Source organism: Dermacentor andersoni, chromosome 1, assembly GCF_023375885.2.
Source record: "Dermacentor andersoni chromosome 1, qqDerAnde1_hic_scaffold, whole genome shotgun sequence".
NCBI lineage: Eukaryota > Metazoa > Arthropoda > Arachnida > Ixodida > Ixodidae > Dermacentor > Dermacentor andersoni.
This window is the reverse complement of record NC_092814.1, coordinates 44,271,252-44,285,102: the sequence shown is the minus strand read 5'-3', so window position 1 is coordinate 44,285,102 and position 13,851 is coordinate 44,271,252. Positions and strand designations below refer to the sequence as shown.

The following is a 13,851-nucleotide window of genomic DNA, read 5'->3' as shown; positions in this document are numbered from 1 at the left end:
GTGTGTGTGTGTGTGTGTGTGTGTTAAGGTCTTTCTAACGGCCTCAATAAAGCTAAAGTACTAGTTCCATGCGGTACATGCGTAATATTAGCGCACATAAGGCCAATTACGATGTTGTGCCTTACTGGAACACTTGTCGTTTTCTGTTTTTTTTTTGCGTCACTGGCATCTTTACGTGTGCACACGAGTATAGCAGGCAAATGCATGTTACGCGCCGTATATGAACTTGTACACGGATAAGTGACAATTAACTCCTGATCACCTCTGTCCGAGTCTCTTCCACCTCACAGTAAATGAAAGGAAAGTATAGGAATCTATCGTATATTGACACATAACGGTCTTCACGCAATGATAAGTGGTTAAAGCGCTTTAGAGCTCGTCGCGGGAGCCTGTTGTCTTAACTCCGCCTTTATCCCTCGCTTCTTATTACGGTGGTTTCAAAGGCACGTCGAAAAGTGGGAGTGCAATGCAGTGGATGAAGATCATGCGGGTTTGGAGCCGGAGAGAAGGGGCTTAGGGGCTTGGCACAACGAGAGATGGCCTCTCGACATCGTGACAGGGTAGCAGTGCTCCTAACCGGCCGCCCAAGGCAGCGATCGCAGAAGCAGTGCCTTTTCTAAGTGTTTGCAACATCTTCGATTAATCTTCTGCCCATCCGGCTCGATCCTTGCTGCAGTTATCACGCACAAGTGTGTAATGCGCTGTATTCTGTCATATGTAACGCTTGATGGTGGCTCTTGCTTCCTTGGCGTATGAAAAATAATTCGATTACACTGCAGACTGTCCTAACACGTTATATGATGCTATGGGGCGCTGCATATTCAATGGGGCATCGCGCTATGGGCCGCTCAATGGGGCACGACGGGGTGCATCCAGGGCTGCCTTCCCTCCTCGTATGCAGTCAGTAAATATTTTACGACTCTTCTTTCTTTTTACCTAGCAGAAATTGCGAACATTCTGGACTCATAAGATACCCTGACAACATAGAGGCAACATACCAGCTTGAAAATGCAGCAGGGGAAAATTAAAAAAAATAACGGTTCATAGTTTTGAAGCTAACAACATTGAATTGGTTCGCTTGATCAAATGTTGCATAAAAGTACCCTCACAAATATTTGGAGGACGCTTAATATTCGCCTTTAAGATTAGAACACGATAGCATTCAAAGACCCCTGTCTGCTTGTCACGCTTCTCGGCAACCGCATCTTTCTTGCGGATGCACAGAAGCGCGCGGCATCTGGATGGTGTTGACGCAAAAAACTCAGTGGAGCGCGCGGCTCTATGAATGGTATAAACGCTGGAAAAGGAGGTTTGTGTTTGAGTTTCGGCGTGACAGAATCATGTTTTCTGGTGTATTAAAATTACAATCCGATGCGATCATGTCTGTAGGTGTTGTTTTGGTCGTACATTACAATTTTTCTGATCCCTTTTACCTTGAGGAATTACATTAGTTCAATAACGCCTCTGCGCCACGCGGAGGACCTGCGTAGTTGTTCGGAATTATTTTTTTGAAACGATGTCCAACGCCGTCACCGGACATTTTACGACACGGGACCCTTAACACTATCGCCTTAATAGCCGTTTCTGATAAAGCTTACAGCAAACTCTTTGAGAAGTCTCCCAGTAGTTTCGCGGACATGACTGCCATCTCTATTGCTGAACCTTATCATGTCGCATGCAGCCGCTACAAAGAAGAACTGAAATTAAAAAAATATAGCACCACGATGGACATGTTTGCTTGTTTATTGGCGGTTATGCATCGGAGCATCTTTGCAATCCTGAAACATGTTACCGCAATTCTGGCCTGCTTCCAAGTGGATATATACCACCGGTGCTTTACGCTGCATAAATGCTTTGTCACTTTGAGTTCCCTCACTCCTACGAGCGCAGAACGGAATTTCCAGTCATGGGGCACTATAACACAAAGCTATTCCAAATTTTTCTATTCCAATTCTGCCATTAGCCCTCCAGGATTTGTCAAAAAGTTCTCGGGCCACCATCCACTGTACCTGTCTGTCACGCGATGTCACTAATACCGCGAGAACGTTCCATCTGCTATGATATGTGCACACTGATCATGAATGATTTGACGGAACGAAAGAAAAATAATAATTTCTCATTCGACGCCCTTTTCGCCATTAGCGAAAAAGGCGTCGTTTGACGAATTGCTATTGGTAAAACCTTTCCGGGCTGCGCCCACTTCGCGTGCTTGTCACGCGACGTCACAAAACCGCGAAAGCTCACCTTGTCAAAGTGAGGTGTCTGCGTTAAAGACGCATTAAATTGCCGAACAAAATTGAATTTTTTTTCTGAATAGCCGCAGACTGCCCCATTCCGAAAGGAATAGAAGATGGCTGCCCTCCTACCACTGTAGCACTGACATGGGTCTATTTGCGTATAGTAAAAAAAAAAAATTTCGTGGCCGTATAGCGTTATCGAGACCTTCGGCATGTATACGACAGTGCTTTGCCAAGTCTACTTTGCTGAGGATCCGTTTTAGCGGCATTTTGAACCTTCCGTTGCACGCCGCCGCGATTGTCGACCAGCCACCACAAGCTAAGCAAGGGGAAGCGGACCAATCGTAGACGCCGGCACCACCCTCCTCATCCGGTTATCTACTTTTACTGTGCTTGCTCGGCCCTATCGAAACTCTCTTCATGTGGGCGTGCTCCTCGCCTCTTCTCAGCCAATCATATAAGAAAAACTGCTCAATGTAGGCAATACTATTCGCTTTGAAAGCAAAAGAAAGTGACATCCTATAAACAAGGAGCGCGTTTGATTGGGCTTTTCAAGCAACGCTGCGGTTTACCGCCCAATGCTTGCGTCGATGGTTGCGTAAATTTGACGTCAGGAGATTGAAATAAAAGCAGATTGGAATAGTTTTATGTTATAGGGCCCATGGAGGCCTCTAGTACATCAGTTACCTTTATTTGTTTTACTCATTGTTTAGAATGCACCACACAATTCAGTTTCCCTTGTGCAGGCTTATCTGTCAATTGTCAGCGGCAGCGTGTGCCTCAGCGTGACTTACTGTTGGGAGCAGGTCCACCACTGAGCGGAACCGCGCTCTAGAAAGATCACTTCGAGAGTCGAAGCCCGGCGGACGCGCGAACGCGCGAACGCACGCAGACACAAACACACGCGCACACACATGTGCGCACGTGCACGCACATGTGCGCACGTGCACGCACCACAGACGTGCACACGCGCACGAACGCGTACACCATACGCACATACAACACAACACCACGCACACACACACACACACACACACATACAAACGTACACACACAGGCACACACACACACAACACCGCGCGCACAACACCACACACACACGCGCCACACGCACGCGGACGCACATACAAACGTAGACACACACACACACACACACACACACACACACACACACACACACACACACACACACACACACACACACACGCACACACACACACACACACACACACACACACGCACACGCACACGCACACACGCACGCACACACGCACACACGCACACACGCACGCACGCACTTCGCCTATACACACTTAGGTAAACGTGACCAGCCTCCCACGCACACACGGTTCCTCCGGAGGCAGGAGAATTACACGACGCAGCGCGCTTGATTTCGGTTCGAGATTGGTGCATCCCAAGTTTGTTTTGTTCCGTCACTTTCCTCACTATCTGAAGGCGTGGCGAAGCCACTGCTTCCATATATTTACTTTAGGTTGTGCTCTCGAAGTCATTGAACTCGGCGACTGCGGCGACCTCTCGTTCCCCGGGTCTTCCAGAAGCGGATAGTCGAGTCTAAGCTGGACCTCTCGGTTTTAGCGCACCGGCAGTCGAGAACACAACCAGAAATATCGTTAGCGGTGGGATCACTCCTAGCGCTTGCTTCTTCTGTACTGCCTACGTTTTTTTTTTGCTTTCTTTGCTTGAACTTGCAGCACCTGTGCAAGGTTCGTGACACTTGTTTCAAAGAACGCTGCCGTTTTCGGTCGCTGTCGTAACTGGGACCGTGAGGTCATCGTCACTCTGCACTTCGTTTTCAGCGCATTGCTCGGTAGAATCATCCAGCTTGCCTTCCGAGGCAGTGAGGTCATTTTACGCCACGATATATAGGCGCCTGACTTCGCCTTCTGTGTCTAATACACTTTCCTGCCCCTACTCAGCTTTACCAGACAGCGAATCTCAAGATAAGGCTTATCGCTCTTCCCACCTCCGTCTATGTGAAGGCGTCTGCTGTGCACATACTCGCCAGAAATTTACGACGCTTTTTTATCTGATCACCAATATTGCCTTCACAACTGTCGCCTGCACCTTCATCGGCCAGTGTAGGCCATACGCTCCATCTGCACACCTATGTTTGTCGAAGAAGTACAACAACGTTCTTTTGTGTGGCGAGCTGGAACAATAGTGCGTATAAGTAGAGAAGGTTGTCGCTTTTCACTTGCTCGCTTTTATACAAGGTGCTTTTAGCTGCACCGAAATTGTCTTTAATTTGTGGCACATAGCACTATTCCAACCCTTGATCTAAATTACTCGACCAGGTGGCCATTACTTGTACGATAAGTCAAAATGCTTAACTGAATAAATAAAATAATTACGCTGATTAACTTTCTGATTAATGATTTTACCGCACATATATTAATTGACCTATTGTGATTAGTGAGTATGCAAGGCACATCGACTTGGAACGGATTCTGAGGATGGTACCAGTATCGAGATGTGCGCCCTCAAACTTGCGATAAAAATGCGGTGTTATTCCACGTATTCTTTAAAAGAAAACGCTGTTTTATGCACTGAACACAAAAGTAACTGGAATGCTAATACGTTTTGTCGGACACTTTCAAAATTAATCCCTCTAAACTGGTGCACTCCTGAGAATTCATTCCAAGTGGAATTCACCGACTACAATTCGGAAATTGAAATATGTGCGTTAAGTAAGTAGTTAATAACTATTAATTATTCAATTAAGCATTTTGTTTTCTCATAGAATTCGTATCTACCTCACCGACTAATTCTGTTAAAGGTTTAGACTTGCGCTGTATACTACAAGCAATTATTAAAAGTTTGGTGCAGCTAAAAAAGCCCGCCAGGTTTCGCCAAAGTTACTCAAAGGGGAAAGCACTCTAGTAAATAACGCGCAGCCACAGTTCCGATACTTCGAAGGGGCTACCGCATTTCTATGTAGGGGAAATTTGAATCACGCTGATTCATTGCGCATGTTTTCAAATCACGGTTGGTACAAATCATCCCGGAGCGACCCCTCTGCGTCTCGCAAATCATTCATATAATATATCCTTAATTTTTATAACAAGCGGGTGTAACAACCTGCATTCCTTAATTCTTGGACATTTTCAGTTCGTACAGACAACCAGCGGGTGTAACAACCCGCTGGTGATGTATATGGACTGAAAATGTCGACGAATTAAGGAATGCATCAGAGGCATCTTCCTGACGGCTGTTATGCGTATGTGAGTGGTTAATCCATGGGCAGTGCAAGGATTGGGGGGCTCAATTCCATCGCTCGTAACCAGTTGTCAGGATTGGAGTCGGGCATGAATTAGATGGTAGCTGGCCCATGCTGTCGTCCAACTTATCCACGCTGAGGACGTTGTTGAAGGGGACGACTGCTTCTCATCGAGAACGAGGAATATGGGTTTATTTACAATATCTACATGAGGACGTTGCAGTTCATCAGTCTAGCATGACTGCGAGAGAAAAGTACACTGAGCAGCCGCACAACAGCGGTTTATAAACACTCGGTCCTCCCTCGATCCCAAGGTGAGGGAAACGTTCGACCAGGCACCGAAGAAAGCAGTCCTGAATATTGGTAAATTGACGAATGAATTCTAGACAGAGATAAGTTGGTGGAGTAAAAGCGTTCGTGTGGAGGAGCCCAACTACTATAAATCTACCGCGGGCTTATGTGAAAACAACTAAGAAATACTCTAAGGCGCTTACACAGTACGAAAGAAAGAAACAAAATACCCTCAAAACGGTTTGATAATGGTGTGTAATACTAGTGGGTTTGGGCCTGTGGTTCGTGTACTAAATTTGAAGTGATTTTTTACCTGAATATTACACGCGGGGCCACCAGGTCTGCATATAGAATGAGAAACACATGCGGTGTTCAGGCAAAGTTACCGCGTGCGCTGGATTGCGAGCAATATGCAGCACGCAAACAACAAGCACGGTACGTTAGACAATGCAAGAACGCATAGGTATAGTCATATTTTCTTCAAGGTATCGTCTGCACCAACTTCCGTTATTCACGACGCTACACGCACATGCTCTCGGAAACTAATCAGGCTCGCCAGCTGTGCTGTGTGTCTATTATTTTGGTGCCTGTTATTTCAGGGATAAAATACCAAGATGGTGCTCAGCTCAGTCGCGACAGCGAACAATGTCACCAGAGAATGACCCAGTACAATTTACTTGGATATTATTATTTTTAGGAGCATTCCTTAAGTGGTCGCTATGTGGTAGTGCGTGGTTTCTTCTGAGACGTAGTTCTCTGTAAAATGATGACGGCACAGATGGCTGACCATTCCCACCGAGCTCTAGAAGCAGGTCAGGAGAACTCCTCCGATCAAGCCAGCATGGTTGGCCACGTGTTTTGCTTTGGTTTATTACAGTCTTTCCAGCTACACATTTGTATTGCACAAAATATAACGGACAAATGCTATTTGTAAACTCAGCTAACAAGGTGGAACTGATACGTAAAAATAAAAGATGTGCTAGAATATTTAATTCAATCTGCACACTGCCTCCAGAACGTCTTGCGTACCATGTTGTGTTGAGCGCGGCATTCCTTATAACACATTAACTTTGCGCAATTCGCAAAATAGGCAATGCAATGCAAATTTTAGAACATCGCAAATAATTTCATCGGCAACTCTGCGATACGATGGTTCTCAACATCTCATAATTTTTGCAGTTCGAGCGTAGTTTAAGAATGCATGCTGTAGGGGAACGGCTCAATATGTCACACCAAAGTCTGATACTGCTTCTAGAAATGTGAAATTGATGCAGTGCTGATTGGAAGAGTGCTGCTCAGATTCATGTCGCTTGATTCATGATTAAAAAGAAGTGTAAGAAAAGCGCTCTAGCTGCGCTGGGAAAACAAATGTGTTGGATGCGTAGAGACAAAAGCACATTGCTTCAAAAACGCTTGCTTTCAAGCATTTGTTCAGAAATTGGATACCGTAAAACAAACCGATTAATACGCCTTGGAGTGATGTAATACAGGAGCGATGTACGCCGTGTGTTGAGGGTCGTTATTGATGTATTCGAGTGCTAAATGTATATGGGTTTGTTAGAGTGTGCTGTGTACATAAAAGTAGAAGTACTTGACTGTCTTACAGACACGAAATCGCTGTATACTGGCACAATTTTATTGCTTACAGTATTTAGCGATCACAAACGTACAAATGGCAGTAGGTTAACACACTCACCTGAAAAGTGCGTGTATGTATGCAGAAGGGGGGGGGGGGACTTTATAAATGGCGGATCTCTCGTGAACATGTTGAAATTAGTCGCGATATGAAAGACGCGAGAACTGCCGTAAATTACAAACGTGCCGTCAAGTCACGTTAAGTCACCCGATTTCACCTTTTCTCGCGAATCTATTAGATCGCACGTCAACTTAGGGCCGGATATTAATCTCAAGTTCGCATCTCAAGGTGCCCCGGCATAGCTCACCAGCTCTTGCTGCCCGAGGCGATAGCCTCTGTGAGGCACTGCCGTTGCATAAGCACGTCTCCGTTCGCCTGTCATTTTCCGAGCTGTCTCGGCTGGACGCAAGAAACGGAGGACAGTGGTCTTGCGACGGCGCAGAACTTGGAGCCCGTGTTTGCTCAGGCCACAAGCGCGTGACAGTGGTGCAAGCCCGTCGTCCCGGATAGAGTTGCCGCGCCACTTCCACGGGTTTCTGGCGCCTGAGTGGTGCACCCCCTTTGCTCATCATTTTCCTGCCGCCTCGCTCGTCCTGCCTTCTGAGTCGTGCTGCCTCTCCTTCCCTCTTTTATATTCCTTCTTTTCCTTCCCCTTCCTCACTTTGTATTTTCTATGAGGGCGGGACTGCGCACCCGCGCAGCGCTTCGCTTCGCTCCGCGCGCCGCTCCGAGGCGGTGGACTTTCCCGAACGGCCGCTAGGCGAAGAAAGGGCGCTGCGCGCTTAGGGAAGCGCCTGGGGAAGTAGGGAAGGTGAGAGGTGTGCCTTTGGGGAAAGCAGGGGAAGTGCGAGGGGAAGAGTTGCTGCCGCGTGGTCCGTGCTGCTTCGCCACCGACAGAGGGGGCGTGCGTTTTTTTGGGATCGCCTCCGACCGCTGGTTCCCAGTGCTATGCCTGCCGCGGTCCGGCCCGCTCGCTTGGTTCGGTCCCGCGCCGGAGCTCCGCCGTAGCCGATGCTGCCTCGGGTGAGTGGCTCCGGTCCACGCTGCGGTCTCCGCGCGCTGGACAGCGTTGGCCCTGCTTGCTGACATAGAACTTCCATTTTTTCTTCAGAGTGTTTTGCCTTCATTTTCTTGTCCGTGATTCACCCCAATGCACGCAGCGTTGCAACGCGTTGATGTAGTTTAATTTTAGCCGAAGAACAAGATCACGTTTCTGTTATCAGCGCGTCACTTGCTGCGAATGTAGGTATGCTGCGGTTGCCAGTCTGCCGATCCAATGCACCAGGAAAGCAACGCGTACAAAGGGGATCGGGAGGCGCATGCCTTTGTGTACACGGCCATACCAGCTTTCTACGTGTGCGCGACGTGCAGTGCATGAGAAAAAGCGAGCATTTGCATCCCGTGGCTGTCGTCCACACACAGGTCCAATCGTGTTCTTCTCTTCCTTCCTTCTTTTTCAGTGCTGCGAGTTTGGCCACGCGCTTTTTGTTCTTACGCCACGGCGGAGAACAGCTGGCGCCTGTCCTTTCGCGCAGCCAATGCAAACCCCTGAACTATCCCGCGCGTGCCGCTGGCTTGTTTTTATCGTGTCGCGGACGCAGCACGTTTGTCTCTTTTCGTTTTTTTTTCTCACCAGCCGAGTGCTCGACATGTCTTCCCTCCCGACGGGGTGTGCTGAGCGCGGAATGCAATATTAAGAGCGTTGCTCGCCGCCTAACAAAACAAGGGCAGCGTAACAGCCCTTGTTTTATTCCTGGCGCCGTTTAAATAAATAAGGCAGTGGAGTCGTTCGGATACTCGAAAAAGTTTGAAAAGATCGCTAGAAAAGCAGGACAGACTAAAGCGAGCAGTTTCTAAACATGATGTTCCTAAACGTATGCGACAGCGCACTGTCGACGAGAGAAACTGTCAGGCAATACCCATTTGTACGTCTATATAAGTACATGCGCACAATTTATTGTGAGAGAAAACTGGAACAGAAATAATTTGGAGATAGCAGTGAGGTTGGCTTTGCGTAGGGAAACAAAATAACGAACTCGGATCACCGGTCGAATCCGAAACACGGTCCGGAAAGGCGGTAGTCCCGGGTTCGAGTCCTTGACCAGGACGAATGTTTCTTCAACTGCGAGGCTTTTCTTTCGAGGAACCTGTATGGGTTTCCTTTGTAGCAATTGCTACGATTGGGTGGATGTCTCATTATCTATTTATCAATAGACAAGACGATGTTTGTAAGCGCGCGTCCTTAACTCTTACTTCATGGTACGAATACTAAATTGTAGCTTTTTGCCGCTCAAGTGCGCACAAAAGATGTCTGTACGAGTTCTATCTTCTTTGTTTCTACCTCTGATACGATGCGCTATGGCCGTTAAGGTGTGCGCCTAGTTCAATGCTGACGAAAGTTAAATGAAATTGTAGTAACTTCTTTAATTTAAACAAAAATTAACATTAACATTCGTTTTTCACGGTGCCTTAGTTACATCAGTACGTTGGGTAAGGACTCCTACTTTTTTGCTTTCCGCATGGCCGCGTAATTGAAGAAGCATTTTTCTTTTCCCGCTTCAAACTCAAATAAATTGCATTTGAGTAATGTAAAACAATATGAAGATTGTAAATTAGTAACGTAATTTTTTTTCCAACAACAGTCACATTCGCATGTTAAAATCCTTCAACGGCGATGGGAAAAGTGCCCATGACCGCCTTCGAGCGCCGAGCCCTAATAGAAACTTCCTGCTGCCAGCAGTGTCTAAAGGTATGCAGCCAGACTGCATATTTACCTCTGCGAAACTATCTAGCGCTGATTACCTCTCTTACAGACACGCGCGACGGAAATGCACAACGGGGAAGCGGCCATCCTCGTCATGGAGCCCGCATTGTTTCAATAATGTATAGTTTTTCGGGGAAATATGGGAGCTATCTTACAAGACGGCAGTTAAGTCGACGACATTCTAAAGCACCGGAAAGCGCGCAAATGTCCCGCCCGAATGCCGACTACGGCAGTGTTCGTTGGCGTTCTCGTTATATTGTTCTAAGGTATGACTCGCTTGCACCTTAAGGATTTGAATCCGTCGGTTATTTACGCGCCTTGCTCCTTCATTTTCTAGCTTCATTAGTTGTGAATAAATCAGTCCTTGTAATCAGGATGCGTATCTGTCTAAATAAGTTTCGCTCCACAAAAGACATTGTTATGAGGTCTTGCCTTCTACAAGCGTTACACTGTAGCGAAGGACTGAATTTATAGCTCAAATTCGACGTGTAGATACACTTGTTTAGGAGTGGACCATTGGTGCTCACGGCTGTTATGCTAAGGCACGCTTAGAATTCAATTAATGAAAAAGGTTCTACTCAACGGATTGCCGCCTCAGAGCATCGAGAACTGTATTTTTTCCTTGAAAGGCTTTATTAAAAGTAGTGTCCTTTTGTATGTACATTTCATGGGAGCACCGCCCTGTTAATATTGTTAATGAAGGCCTGTAAATTTAAGCATACGTCTGTTCGTCCAGTCTTCAGTTGCCTGTAAGTCGAATAATTTTTTTTTCTCAGTAAGATTATCATGACTGTTCTATGTGGGAAGGACTTATTGGGTTGCGATTCATCCAAACAGAAATAACTATGATCGGCGCCTTCGACTATACCTAACACTATAGTCCTTGCTCTTAGTATTATTAGTTAAGGGCATGACAAGATGTAATCAGTATTGTTAGACTGGTTGAGGCGCTTTTCATTTATTAGAACAGCGGTAGATGGAAGAGAGCTCTTTAAGACAAGTAACTCTATGCATACTTGCTTGAACAAAATAGGCAGTATTGTGTCCTAACCACTAACACTCAATGCTGATTCGCTCAGAAAATTAGGCACATTTATCAGAATGAGTAACACGACAAAATTTCGCTACACACTCTCAAAATTGTTTTGCTCTCTTCAAGAGGATGTCGCTGACGTTGGTAGGCTTGATCTGCTCTCTCAGAGGTGCAAGATATTGTGATAGAAAACGAAAGCATACGACTGTCTAGCTCACCAAAGGGATTCAGCGCCCTTGTTATAGCTTGGAACGTTAGTTCACGGGAAGACATGATAAGCGCTCATACATGTAGCTCTCGATATTGTTTCGCTCCCGACGGGTATTTCAGACAGCATTGCGTACGTCTGGTGCTGGAGAAGGTGCGCACAAAATTAATCATGCAAGAAAACAGCTCTATCTTTCAGCTCGCTGTTACTATAATCTCTCAGCGAAGCACCTTCGTTGTTCCCTTGGAGCAAGCCAATAACTGCATGAAATTCTAGGGCGCTAAGTTACTCAGCTCCGTGTCATGCACAACATTTCCAAAGCGTTGTACACGCGCATGATGGCACTGCTGTGCTGGTACGCTAACCGCCTAATTACATTTCAGATAGAGAAATTCTGTTTGATGTGCAGAAGCACTTTTGAATTAAGATGCTTGTCAGATAGCTTACGCAAATATTTTACAGTGAGGCAATATAGCCTTGTCTTGAATATCAACCTTAACGTCAGGGGGCAAGCGACTATAACTCATGTAAGGGCAGCATGCGAGCGGCAAGCACTTTTCTGTCACTCACTGCCTTAAAAGATTGAGTGCTGCCTATGGTCGAAATTCTGCTTACACCCACGTCAACATAGGAAGTTAACTCTGCTCAAACTGAGTTATTGAAGTATCCATCTTGCACAGAATGTACGAGTGTAAAACAATGCGTCAGTACGTTCTTGTTCTTGTTGCGCAAGCACCTGGCCGGTAATTTTCTACTTATGTCTAGCAGTCGATGGTGATATGTTACGTGTTCAAACGTTTTAATTCTGTGCCTTGCAAACTTAACAGCTGAAAAAGTATCAGAAATTTGTGTCGTAAGGTGCTGATGGAAGCGTGTGTTCTTGTTCATCCTTAAATACAGGAGCATTGAAGTTTAATTTATTGTAAATAAGAGGCGGCACATAAAAGAAAGACGCTAAGTTGAAAATAACTCGGAAAAGCAATTAAGGGTACTCGCTGTAGCGCAAGCAAAGTATGCCATAGATGCTATGCCATGCAGTCGTCTAGCGATGTTACGGACTGTGGTCCGGAAACTTGTTGTTTAGGCATAAGCCTTACGCCTACGGAATTTTCTTCATTGTAATTTTATTACATAGTTCTACCGTAAAAACAATAGATTTTGTTCTCGGTGTAATAGGTTTGGTGAATGGTTTCTTCACAAGTAAGTGCAGATAGACATTTCAAAGCACGCTGAACTAAAACCCTTGGATGTATTCTTATTTATGACCCAAAATACAGTATAGAAAAAGTTGGCAGAGATATGGAGCTGTTAGAGCGTGTGAAGGGCGTGTATTTTGCTTTATTGTAGCCCGATAAAATTCAAACATACCGAGAGGGGCACATAAAAAAGCGTTTGAAGAGCAATGCAACCAACGATGAAAGTAACGTTGAAGATGTAATGAATAAGAACACAACATATCTTTTTAAAATTTGCTATCAGTCAGAAAGAAGAGATAGTCTACTTTGTTATTTGCGTCCGAAACATACGCTGCTCATGGCGCTAAGAAGGCAAATCATAGCGCAGTCAGCACTTTTGAAAAGTCGATAACACAAAGGAATCGCTTTCGCAGTTAAACACGTGAACATTTACCTCTCAAAACAACAAAATACAATGTATCGCATGACTAAATCTTTCCGTAGCGTTGCACAGCAGATAGCAGATTACTTGTTTATTTTCGCTATTTATCTTACTACTCGGGCGAACGAATTTCCTTTGCAATTGCAACACTCTTTAGTATAACCTAAGTAAACTTCTCCGTTAACCTCCTAATGCTACGGCGGTGCACGCTTTACAGGACGTGAAGTTGGGCTTGTTGGGGAGTGATTATTTCGAATGAAGGCAGCGCAGACATACGTAGGCAAAAGAAAACAGACAAAAATACAACATAGCCGCCGTAGTAAATTAATTTCTTCATAAGAGAAACTACTTAATACGTGCACCGGCACGCCATCGCGTGTTCGAGCATTACTGCTCTGTGACAAGGCAGAATTACAAAATAATATATTAAACAAGAAGAAAGGGGGCTAACCGAGGGGCTCAATTTTTATTAGTCATATCATAGGAAGCCAACAAACACTGACACCAAGGACAACATAGGGGAAATTACTTATGCTCAATAAATGAAATAAACAAACGATAAATTAATGGAAATGAAGGTGGATGAAAAAAACAACTTGCCGCAGGTGGGGAACAATCCCACAACCTTCGCATTTCGCGTGCGGTGCTCTACCAATTGAGCTACCGCGGCGCCGTTTTCCCATACACTTTCTTGGGTATTTATGTGTCCTAGTAGAACCCTGGGAGTGTTAGCCAGCGCCACCACTCACAGGACTTGGCGGCGGATGGGGAACATCCTTTTGCCGCAGGCGTCACGACAACGAGATCTTTTTGGATGAAAGCAACCG

At 45.7% G+C, this 13,851-nt stretch overlaps 1 protein-coding gene across 3 annotated transcripts in view; it reads left to right on the top strand.

The window, feature by feature from the left end:
* cpx (synaptic transmission protein complexin) overlaps positions 1-13,851 on the top strand; it is a 594,949-nt gene that overhangs the window by 155,963 nt on the left and 425,135 nt on the right. Inside the window, exon 1 of one of the 3 annotated variants that reach the window (XM_055061410.2) lies at positions 8,319-8,425. The exons of 1 other annotated variant lie outside the window; for it this stretch is intronic. The gene's annotated coding sequence lies outside the window, so the exon portion shown is untranslated. Of the gene's footprint in view, positions 1-8,318; positions 8,426-13,851 lie in introns of those variants that run through there. One more of the 3 variants, XM_055061412.2, reaches the window with a different exon arrangement.